The following is a 12,637-nucleotide window of genomic DNA, read 5'->3' on the forward strand; positions in this document are numbered from 1 at the left end:
ATACAGTTACAGAGAAACAGTACTTCTAATCTCACTATGTTTTCCTGACTAATCTAAAGAGAATTACTGCTCTCTGGTTAAGTTACTTACTGAATAGAGCAAGGCAAGATACTTTGGGTGAGTGGTCCTTGTTGTCATGTCCAAAATAGAATACAGAATGCTGAGAGCAATTTCCTGCTAATATTTAAATATTATTTGAGAGATGAATACACCATGACATCACCTCTGGTCATCTGACTCTTGTTTCCCACACTCATCAACACTAGAAGCTGCTAGGGGTTTAACACCTATGTGTTACAAAACACACAGATAGAGCTTTGCTCAGATCTCCTGGAAGTCATAAAAACATAAAATACTTCCCTTCTTCCTACAGGAGCTACAAGCTATTCTCTAGCACAGATACTGTGTCTCTGTCTCCATTCGAAACAGTAGGATAACATCTTTATGGCTTAACCCATTAAGTTTAATTTTCTATTTTTGAAATTTAAGATTAGCCTATTCTCTTCCAGTCCTCTGTTAAAACATATACATTTAATTCAGTTACAGTAATGCATGTACATTTCTCTTCCTTCCAGCAGGGCACACTGTTGATACATTTTAACATAAGCAAACCTCAAGGATACATTTTCAGCACAAGCATCTGTATAAATCAGTTTGATATACAAATGACATATAATTATTTACAAAATTCCAGCTAGCTTTGCTGGCACAGGTCAGACATCCACTGCCCTACATCTTCTTGCATGGCTGGTAGTACCTCCTATTGTCACACCTCTCCCCCTTTGAAGACTCAAGCTAGTTTTTCAAGTACCCCTTGAGTAACATGGCTTGAGAGAAATAAGCCTATCTAGGAATACATTACCCCATAACCTGTCTTGAGATTCCACCTGCCCCTTGGCATTACTAATCCCACTATGGTGCTGTACTGTCATATATGCCTGCAATCCTAGGCTCCACCTTAGTAACTTGGCATTTTGCTGGCTAGCTCAGTGTAGCCATGTTATGGGATTGTAGTCTGCAACTACAGTGAATTTCCATCCATACAAATAGGGTTGAAGTTTCTGCAGTGCCCATACTATGGCTAAACATTCTTTTTCAATTGCTGCATATTATTCCTCCCAAGGTTGGAGTCTACAGCAAAGATATACCACTGGGTGCTCTTATCCTTCTGAGGAAATCTGGCTGAGTGCACCCCCACCCCATGGTTTGAAGCATCCACCTGCACAATACATTGTTTGCTGTAAACTGGACTGGCTAACATAGGGGGTCCTCCCAAAGCCTCGTTAAGCTTTTGGAATGCCTGCTAGCAGGCTGGAGTCCACATTACCTTGTCTGGCCTGTTTTTTTCTTGTCACGTATGTGAGGGGAGAAGCTACTGTAGTATAATTGGGAACAAACTTTCTATAGTACCCCACTGTCCCCAAGAATGCCCTTACCTGCTTTTTAGTAACAGGGGCAGACCAAGCCTGAACAGCTTCCACATTGACAGTTTCTGGCCTGATCTTACCACTCCTCACTCTATGTCCCAGGTAGGAGATGCCTGCCATACCCACCTGACTCTTACTGTGCTTAATGGTCAACCTTGCCCTTTGCAGTCTGCCCAGGACCTCCCTGACATACTGAAGGTGCTCATGCCAGGAATGGCTGTAAATGGCAATATCATCCAGGTAAGCAAGGGCATAATCTCCTGCTCCTGCTAGGATACAATATACCAGCATCTGGAAGGTTGCTGGGGCATGTTTTATCCCAATGGGCATCTTTGTGAACTTGTATAATCCGAAAGGATTCACTTTGGCTGAACTGTCTCTAGCCATGGGAGTCAAGGGCAACTCCCAATAGCCCTTAGTCAGATCAATAGTGGTCAGATACTTAGCTCCACCCAGCTGCTCTAAGGCTTAATCTGTCCTAGGCATGGGGTAAGCATCTGACTATGTGGGACTATTTAGTTTCTTGTAGTACACACAGAACCTGATGCTGCCATCTTTCTTTGGTACCGGCACCAATGGGGAGGTCCAGGGACTGCTGGACTTCTGGATGACCCCCAGTTCCAACATTACCTGTATCTCTGCCCTCAGAGTCTGTCTGACTCTCTCAGGTACCCTGTAAGGGCCTGCTTGATAGACCTTTGGGGTCCTGTATGCAGATGGGGCTGCACCAAGTGGGTGCACTCAGATTTCCCAGAGAACATGCCCCAAAACTCCTTTAACACCGCTCGGATTTCTCAAACTTGGGTAGGGGATAGCCACTGGGATATTGCTAACCCTTCCACGGCGGTGTCAGTCTGAGCCTCACTGAGGAGATTAGTCACCAGGTCTCCCTCATACACCTCTTGCCATCCATTGCAAATACCAGCACAAGGGCCTCCCTATCATGGTAAGGTTTTATCATGTTAACATGGTACAGTTTGTGACCTGGCTCCTGCCTAGTAATTCTAACATGTAGTTAAAACCACTGACCTTCCTTACCACTTTGAAAGGATCATCCCAAGCTGCTTACAGCTTGTTGGGTCCGACAGGAATGAGGACTAGAACCTGTTGCCACACAGAATACTCTCTGGCACGAACATTCCTGTCATACCAGACCTTTTTCTGCTGTTGTGCTCCTGCTAGTTTCTCCTGGGCCAAACCCATGAGCTCCCTGAGCTTTGTCCTAATGTTTAGGACAAATACCACAACAGATTTTTGTGGGATTCACACTCACCCTCCCGCTTATCACAAATCAGATATAAAGGTCCCCTCATGCTATCCTCATACAGCAACTCAAAGGGTGAAAAACCTGTGAATTCCTGGGATACTGCTTTGTAAGCAAATAGCAGATAGGGCAAATATTTGTCCCACTATCTCTTAAACTGGTCTGCAAATGCCTGTAGCATGGTCTTTAGTGCAGACTTTAACCTTTCCACAAGACTATTAGTCTGGGGATGGTAGGGAGTGGTCCTTAGGTGCTTCACCCCACAGTGCTTCTACAGACAAAGAAGGTCTGACATGAAATTGGTACCTCTGGCAGTCAGTATTTCTTTCAGGAAACCTACCCTTCTGAAAATCTCTAACAAAGCATTTTCCACCTTCTCTGCCTTAATGGAGGAAAGAGCCACCATATCAGGGTATCTATTAGCATAATCAACTACCACTAGGGTATACTGCTTCCCTGTGGCACTTGGGGTACTCAGAGGCCCCACAATATCCATACCTACCCTCTGAAACAGCTCCTCAGTCACAGGCAAAGGCATAAAAGGAGCTTTGACCTTCTCTCCTGTCTTGCCTACTTTTGGGCACTGCTGACAGGTCCTTCAATATACTGTTTCATCCCTTGCCATCCCAGGCAAATAAAAATTATGCATAATATGTCTCGTGGTATTCTTTATGCCCATATAACCTGCAAAAGGAATGTCATGGGGTATGGCTAGAAGTGCCAGACAGTAGGCTCTAGGCACTACCAACTGCGGTATTACCTCACCCTCTATCCCTCCCTCAGGGGTCCACTCTCTATACAGTATCCATTTATTCCAGTATACAGAATCCTCTTTTGCTTGAGAATCAGGTGCCTTCCTAGTTACATCCCTCAAGTCTCTTAGTGTAGTGTCTGGGAGCCGAGCCTGTCTCAATTCTACTTTTGTGAATCTTCCCAGCTCCCATTCCACAGGAAATCTGGTATCCTTTGACAGCAGTTCTTCACTGTCAGCCCGGGTACTACTATTCATCTCTGCCCTTGCAGTCACTCTGTTCCCAGGGAACATCAGTACCTACCAGCAGCTGTGGTTCACCTTCAGGCTCACTGCTACAGGGTAGTTCCCTCCTTGAAATAGTCTCCTCACCAGTCCTGGCTTCAGGTGTGGTGTCTGTATGGTTCTTCCCTAAGCTACCAGCCCACATGCCTGTCTCCAGTCCTGACTGTGTGTAACTGCATACACACACGGTACTGCATTATCAAAATCATACCTTATCAGGACATCTGTAAGGATACCCTCAAACACACTTACTTGCTTGCTTCCTTTTCCACCCACGCGGTCAGAGTAAACCCTCATCAAAGGCATATGAAATGGGGTCCCTCCTAAAGCTCTGACCGCAGTGGACTGCCCAAGCAAGTACTGCTCCTTTTTAAACACTGCACACATCACAATGTTTATGTCAGAGGCTGAATGTCTCTTAGCAGTGACCTGTTTTCCATCCAAGATATGATATAACCTCTTGTGATAGTTTGGTACCCTTCTTGTCTCCGAACAACTTACCACTGGCATACTGTTATTCTGACTTGCTGGCACCCCCATCTTTTTTCCCCATCTTGTCTCCATGGACATCTATATGCTACATGGCCCCACGGATTACATTTAAAACATTTAACCTTTGATCCTGGCTGTGAACCTGAACTAGTGGCTTCCCCTGTTACTGGTGGACTCAGTTGGGGCAGTTTCGGCTATTCACCATGAGTTGCCTTATATCTATGTGCAGCACTGTGTATCCCTTTCCTGTGCAGTGATGCCATGCTTGCTAAGTAGAGGTCCCCTTCCTTTCCCAGCTCACTTGCAGAGTTGCATTCTTCGTCTGCCAACTAGATGCTCATGTCCTCAAGCAAAGTATTAATGGCTTATTCCTTCAACAAATGGTCTGCCAGCCTTTTAAAAGTGGTGACCTGATACCCACTCACCCACCTATGAAAATAAGTGCTTAACTCAGCAATATAATCACACACACTTTCATCTTCCTTGCATCTATGCTCATGAAACTTTTTCTTATAGGCTTCAGGTGTTAATTTAAAACATTTCAATAAACATTTTTTAACTGTATCAAAGTTTAAGCAATCAGTATCAGACAATTTATAAACAGCAGTTACAGCTTTACCATGGAGTAAGGGGGTCAGGAATCATACTCAGCGTCCTTAGTCAACATTATACTGTTTACACACCCTTTCAAATATATGAATAAAACTATCAGTATTATCACCCACTGTAAATTGTGGAAGAAGAAATTTACTGACCTTTATTGCTTCTGCGGTTTGGTTATTCCCTTCTGCATTACCTCCATGACCCTGGCAAAGAGTCAGCATCTCCCTCTCATGTTGATGCTGCTTCTCATTTTCTTCAGCCACCAAACACCACAGTCTCTCATTTTCTTCAGCCTCTAAATGCCACAGTCTCTCTGCTGATTCTAATTCCAAACATTTGGCCTCCAGTTCAAGTCTCTTTTACTCCAGGTGGCTTTTTAAGTCCTCTGAGGAAAAGTTGAACTGTCCTGTTTCTGAGGGCTGCAAATTCCCCTCAACAGACTGGTTATCCTCCTGGTTGCTGGTTTGAGCTGCATCTAAGAGTGAAATAATGTCCTCTTTAGTTAGGTTGGCATACACCAGTCTTTTGGCTTCACCCACTTTGGCCAACTGGTTCTTTGTCAGCTTGCCATAATCCCCTGCTAACATCTTTGCCTGCTCTCCCTAACTTAGTAAAGTAACAATAAAAATGTAAATGAATAAAACTGTTGTGGTACGAAACTCTGAATATTCATCATGTGGCTTCTGAGAGAATGCACACCTTTAGTGACAACTGCATACAGGCTACGGAAGTTAAATATCTACACCACTACTCACCAATTTCTGACCCCCATCACTGCCACCAATGTATGCTCTATGCTGTGCCAGTGGGGAGTCTTACTGGAGACCTGGAGGGAGACAGACAGAGGGATCCAGACCCCGGACTAATTTGTTCCCACACTGGACCAGTAATAAAGGAGTCCAAATCCTCACCACTGACACTGGAGAGGGATGCTCACTAGGAATACAAATGGATGCACTCAGTATTTCCAGATGCAGACCTCTCTGCATTGAGCACAATTTCCCTTAAGAGCACCCAGGGAACACGTTCAGTCCAGGAGCTGGTTCCACTCTATATCTGTCCAGACCCTCAATAAGATGCCCCACTGGCACAACTTAGAGTTGAGTCCTTAGCTGGGGTTCCAAGATAAGCCATCCCACACCCTCTCTGTGAAACCAGTGTTTTGTGTCCCTCCTCCAAGCAGCTGGCACACACATTCTTTGACATTTAATTTACACACACACACACACACACACACACACACACACACACACACACACACACACACACACACACACACACCTGGGAACGGCAGGCACAGATTCACCTTCTGTGCCGCCTTTTGCCCAGACCATAAGATAGTTATCACTACCACCAAAACCCCTGCCAGCTATTTTAAGGGTCTTACAAGGGTACCCAATTATACTGAGTAAAATTTATATTAATACAAATGGTAATGTTGACCAAACAGCCAGGCTTTCAGGAGTAGCCACAGTTATCACAAAACTATTAAGTGCAAATACTCTCAAAACCTAAATATTCTAAAAAAGAACCAGCCACAATGAGAAGTTTAAATATATTTAATAATAAATAATAAAATAACAAAAAAATACTAAATATCTAATAACAGTAAACACCAGAGTTTCAGTCACAGAAGATATTAAAAATAACACCAATGGAAACTTTCACACAGTTAAAGAGAAATAGTACTTCTAATCTCATTATGTTTTCCTGACTATTCTAAAGAGAATTACTGCTCCCCAGAAAAGTTACTCACTAAATAGAACAAGGCAAGATGATATGGGTGAGTGGTCCTTGTTGTCAGGTCCAAAACAGAATACAGAATGCTGAGAGCAATTTCCTACTAATATCTAAATACTATTTGAGAGCTGAATACACCATGACATCACATCTGGTCATCTGACTCTATTTCTCACACTCATCAACACTAGAAGCTGCTAGGGGTTTAAAGATTTACTTTCATAATGTCAAAGGTCACAACACAAAAACGTGCACAATGACGAACCATTTCTGCGAAACATGTACTACCAAAACCTCAGAAAGCCAACAAACCCTTGAAAGTCAACATTTTTGACTGCACCACACCTACAAACAAATGCTAACATGGGTCAAAAAGGGGCAAGATATTGAGGTTTGGAATATCGGCATTTGAGGTTTTGTGAAGGCACAGTTAGGAGTTTATGGAAGCTGCTTCACTGTTGTGGTCTTTGACATTATGAACGTATACCGGTTTAACACCTATGTGTTACACTACACATAGATAGAGCTATGCTCAGATCTCCTGGAAGTCATAAATTCATAAAACACTTCCCTTCTTCCTACAGGCACTACAAACTGTTCACTAGCATAGATATTGCGTCTCTGGCTCCATTCAAAACTGTGGGATAACATCTTTATGGCTTACCCCATTAAATTATTTTTTTTTTACTATTTTTGAAGTTTAAGATTAACATCTTTGCTTCCAGTCCTCTGTTAAAACCTATATTTTAATTCAGTTACACTAATAAATGTACATTTCTCTTCCTTCCAACAGGACACACTGTTGATACATTTTAACGCAATCATACCTCACAGGTATATTTTCAGCACAAGCATCTGTCCAAATCAGTTTGATATATAAATGACATATAATTATTTACAAAACTCCAGCTAGCTGTGCTGGCACATGTCACACATCCATTGTCCTACTTCTCCTGGCATGGCTCTCAGTACTTCCTATCATCACAAAAGCAATAGCAAAAACTTTATGACACTACATTAACATACAACAATGTGCTTGGTAATTCACCTGTGGTAGATTTAATTGCACATACAGCAAATGTACACTGGCCTGTTATCCTCTGCCTGTAGGTATCTAACTCCATATCATGGATGTTGGCAAAGTATCCCAGAGGCTAATTCCATTAGGTCTTAACAAAAAACAACAAATGACAACACATACCTCATGACATTCATTACTTAAAGGTCTCTTTGCTAAATGGTGCACATCTGCTATATCACTATACTGCACATGCTCACAAGGAATTACAACAATCATTATCATAGCATGAAGTAAACAACACAGACACACAAGAAAGTGTCATAACATGCACCCACTCACACTTTATGATGGTCTTTCAGCACGCCATACAGTAATAAATGTTGTATAAGCCATCATGTCTTATAAAGCTCTAGAGTGTGAACAAAAACATTACAGTAATATATAAAAGTTTGGATTAAGACAAGCAATACAGAACAGTATTATTTTGAGAATAAGTCATGGCTGTGAGCAATCACTGACATACTCAACATTTGCATCTTACAAGACTTGAACACATGCCAGGACAAACATCAGAGAGCTGTGTCTCAACCATTAATGCCACAGAAATAGGCATACCATTTGTGTCATGAAGAGCACTTTTGAAGGGATTACATCATTCTCATATGGTAGTAAGTATGGATCTCCTAACCAGGAACACTAAACCATTAAAATGAGACCCTCTTACTGTGGCATAACTAGTTTCTTTGCTTAAGCTACTCCTGTCTGACACAGTTATCTGACAGACAGCTATTACCAAATTCAAACCCTTGCCGATCATAATACACACTCTGTAGAGCTGTGTATTGACTGAGTCTACCACAGCAGACAACAATGGAGCTTGTCACAAATAACTGAAATTAAGGTGTGAAGTAAAATAAAAGGTGTTTTGTTGTTAATCTATAGAACTGAAAGTTGTCAGACTGATGAAAAGGCGGTACCTATGTTAATGTTCACACAACTGTGAGTAGTCCAATATCAACGTTGCTTGGTCAGGTAAGTTATTTCCCATCCGCAAACATTTCTTCACACACAAACACACACACACACACACACACACACACACACACACACACACACACACACACACACACACACACACACAGTCTCAGAATCAAAGCACACTCTATCTGTGTAGATATGCTATACATTTCATTACTCACTATACATGCCAGGAGCAATCAAATCGCAAGAATCTCAGAGCAATTGTTTCACTATCATGAAATCCCAAAATGATTTGAAAATTGTTTTTCCAATTAAAAATGAATAATAATAAGGTGATGCAATGGTGTTTGTGTGATAGAAATGAATAATCGCCTACATAAATCCATTGGCTAATGAAATGTGTATGAAATGCATGCATTACAGTGAACATTTTAACACCGCTGTGAGACTCCACTTTTGTGACGTCATTACATCATATGATTGTGTCGAAAATCATTTTTTCTTATGTTAAAGGTAAGGCCTCTCCCACTGTAACTGTACAAATTACAGCTGTGGTGTAGCAGTATACAGAGACACAATGATTACAACTTCTCACTGGGGTTTTGAACACCTACCTGTGCGACCACAGAAGCTACATGACATTGTGAAGAATAAATGTGTTACATTAGAAGTCTTACTAAAATGGTGAGATATTTGGGTACTTGAAGGCATTACATCATGTTATTGATGCAAGGCATATGTGTGTATGTGTGGTTTGGCTATAAGAGTTGTGCAATATATCTCTTTGTCACAGAATATTACCTAATGCTTGGTAAACCCAAATTCATGTGATGCATAATGTAGCTGTCACGGTGACGGTCAAATCCCAATCATGCAGAATGTGTAGAAAATCGCAGATTCTACACATGGTTTACTAAGGAAAGAACATACAGAACATTGTCTCATTTCATCACTCCAGAGGAGAAGGCTAAGTGCTTCTCTTATAAAAGGACAATTTCATTAAATGTCATCATCAGTCTTAAATAAATCAGTTCTCTGTGAACAATGAGCAGAAGTTCTTGTAAGAGGAATCCCTAGCTATACATATACACAGCAGACGTGTGTGAAAACATTGTTACCTACATGTACATTAAGAGTCATACAGACACAACTGAGTGTAAGTAGTAATGGTTGGATTTAAATTAAGTACCTAAGGTCACACGCTAGAAAACATTGCCAGAATTGCAAGTACCACATGAGATGATGATTTACCCTTGTGATTCTGCATGTTTGAAGGATGACATCACCATAGTTTAGTAAATTGATGTTGCTGCTAAAAAGGAAACAAAGTGGTAGAAAAAACCCAATAATACTGCACAGCTCTACACATCCTATATGTATTTGAAACCTTTCCTACACAGCATGAGAGAGAAAGACACACTCACTGAAGTCAACCATTGCTGAATAGCTATCTATTTAAACAGTCAACAGATCATAGGAAAAGGATAAGTCATATTACAGCTTGAAGTGCAACTTTAAAAGCATTATGTAAGAGTGTGTTTCCAGAATGGGGTTTTGCCTGGGAATGCTAGACATATATAGGGTAGCCCTCAGCCACTTTAAATATATATCCTAAGTGGAAGTGTATATAATGTGTGTAGTGGCAGGGTCCATTGAACATGACTGTACACACAGTTATCTTAATTAAGCAATGCTGGATTTAAACCATCTAGCAACCTAGTTACACAATCTAGAGAGCATTGTATGAACTGCAAGCACCATGTGAGAACTCTGACTTATATAATGTAAGAGTACACCTTTGAAAGGATGACCTCATACGTGTGTGGTGCAGAGAAGATGCTGGTATTAAAATTGGGATGGAGAGTCCTCTCCCACTTTAAGTACTTGTCCTGAGTGGAAACAGATACAGAAGTTCTGTTGATAAGCTATACATACCAGACATGTGAGACACACACACACACACACACACACACACACACACACACACACACACACACACACACACACACACATGTTCAACAATGTGAGATTTGAATAGCCCACCTATTGAGTTTTACAATCAAAAGAGCAATATATTAACTGCAAGTGCCACAGGAAATGTCTGGCTTTCATAGTGTGAGTACATGTTTGACAGAATGACCTCATGAGTGTGGTACAGAGAAGATGTCGGTGTTAAAAGCAAAATTTGTAGTCCTGTTTCAGTTTAAATGCTTCTCCTGAGAGAAAGAGATACAGCAGTTCTATTGATGAAACTATATGTACCTGACAGTTGAGTCAAGTACACAAATTCACCACTATGAGATTTGAACCACTGAGCTTTCACGTTAAACAATCTAGAGAGCACTATATTAATCACTAGCACAACAGGAGAAGTCTGACTTTTATAGTGTGAAAGTGTATTTTTGACACGATGATCTCATAAGTGTGATGCAGACACGATGTTGATGCTAACAGTGGAATAAGGGGATGGAAAAGTCTTCTCTCAGTTAGATTGTTTCTCCTGAATGGACACACACACACAAACACACACACACACCAATTCACCAATTGAGATTTGAACCTCCATCTTCAATCTGGAGACCATTGTATTAATTTCAAGCACCACAAGAGAAATCTGAATTGAAATTTTTGACAATGCACACTTAAAATAATTACAGGCTCAGTGTTTTGCAGTGAAGCTAGTGTGCATCGCAGGTTAGGGTGAAAATGCATGTTTGGTGATAGGCAGAAGCATACTTCTCAACTGTACAGATTTTCACAAAATGTCCAGATTTTTGCCTTATATTTTGTTTCATTTTTCATAAAATTGTGGTTTCTGGCAAATCTTTAAAGACTGAAGTCAGAAAATAATGACAGATATTTTAGTTTCAGACAATACCATTCAGAAAATTCATGCCAATGCATAACCCATTATTCTATCAATGTTCTAAGTCTGTAAAAGCAATGTTTAAAATTTGTTCCTATTTCTGGGCCTTTGTCCCCCCATTATTTATGGTTTTGTCCAGATTTTTTACTCTAAGCAGTTGAGATGTATGGGCAGGAATAACAGCAAGGTGCTGATCACAAGTAATGGCATACTGCTTACTTATCTCATTAGCAGTTTAAATATGAACAGACAGGTCAGAAATATGACAATGCACTGCTGAAAACTATTGATGAACTATGTGAGAAAAGGTTCCAAACAAGTGCACATCATTTCCAAGCATAATTGTTGCAATGCAGCCATAACTTTACTGAGTGAAGTGTTCAGTCAAAATTACAGTGAAAGACACATACATTTGAGTAGAAGAGTCCATTTCCACATACAGAAGTAATACAACTCATTCACAATACTTTTATTTTTTTTTTCAAAGTCTGTTACAGAAGCACACCACTGACAAGTTCATTTACACTGCTGATGTCAAAGTGTTAGCACATGCATAATTACACATAAAGATATTGAACGTAGCATAGAAATTAGCCGTAGTGGTGCTATGTGGTAACATTCATGCAAATTAGGAGTATATAAGACAACCTGGTCTGATTGTGATGAAATGCAAAACAGACTTGTGTTAATCTACTGTTTTATTTGTCACGTTTTACACATTTTCATCACACTTACAGTACATTACTCATTATATGGATGATGTAGGTGTATATTTGCACAGCCCTTATATCTGTTGACTATGCATGTATTTCATACATGTTGCAATGTTGGGCAATTGTATGTGTTTGCCTGTCATGATTGATAAAAAGTCAATACATTGATGGCAGATGTGTGTGTTCTAATTAATATACTTCTGAGCATGTATTTAACTGAAACTACATTGAGACTATCACCTTATGTATGTATATTACCAGTAATGTCCAAATGTGTTATTATATTATGCTTGTTAACATATAAAGGTGTGATTGCACCTAATGTCCTGCCATAATTTCTGGGGTGATACGAGCATTTTGTGAATTAATATGAAATACGTGAGAGACCAAGCATGATAATGTTGATGGAAACCTGGACTGTGGAAACAATATGAAACAAGGAAGTTTGTGGACAGCATGGTTTATAACACTACTTACAATGGCAGCATCCCATA

Source organism: Protopterus annectens, chromosome 5.part1 (genome assembly GCF_019279795.1).
Source record: "Protopterus annectens isolate FY-2018-M chromosome 5.part1, PAN1.0, whole genome shotgun sequence".
Taxonomy (NCBI): Eukaryota; Metazoa; Chordata; order Ceratodontiformes; family Protopteridae; genus Protopterus; species Protopterus annectens.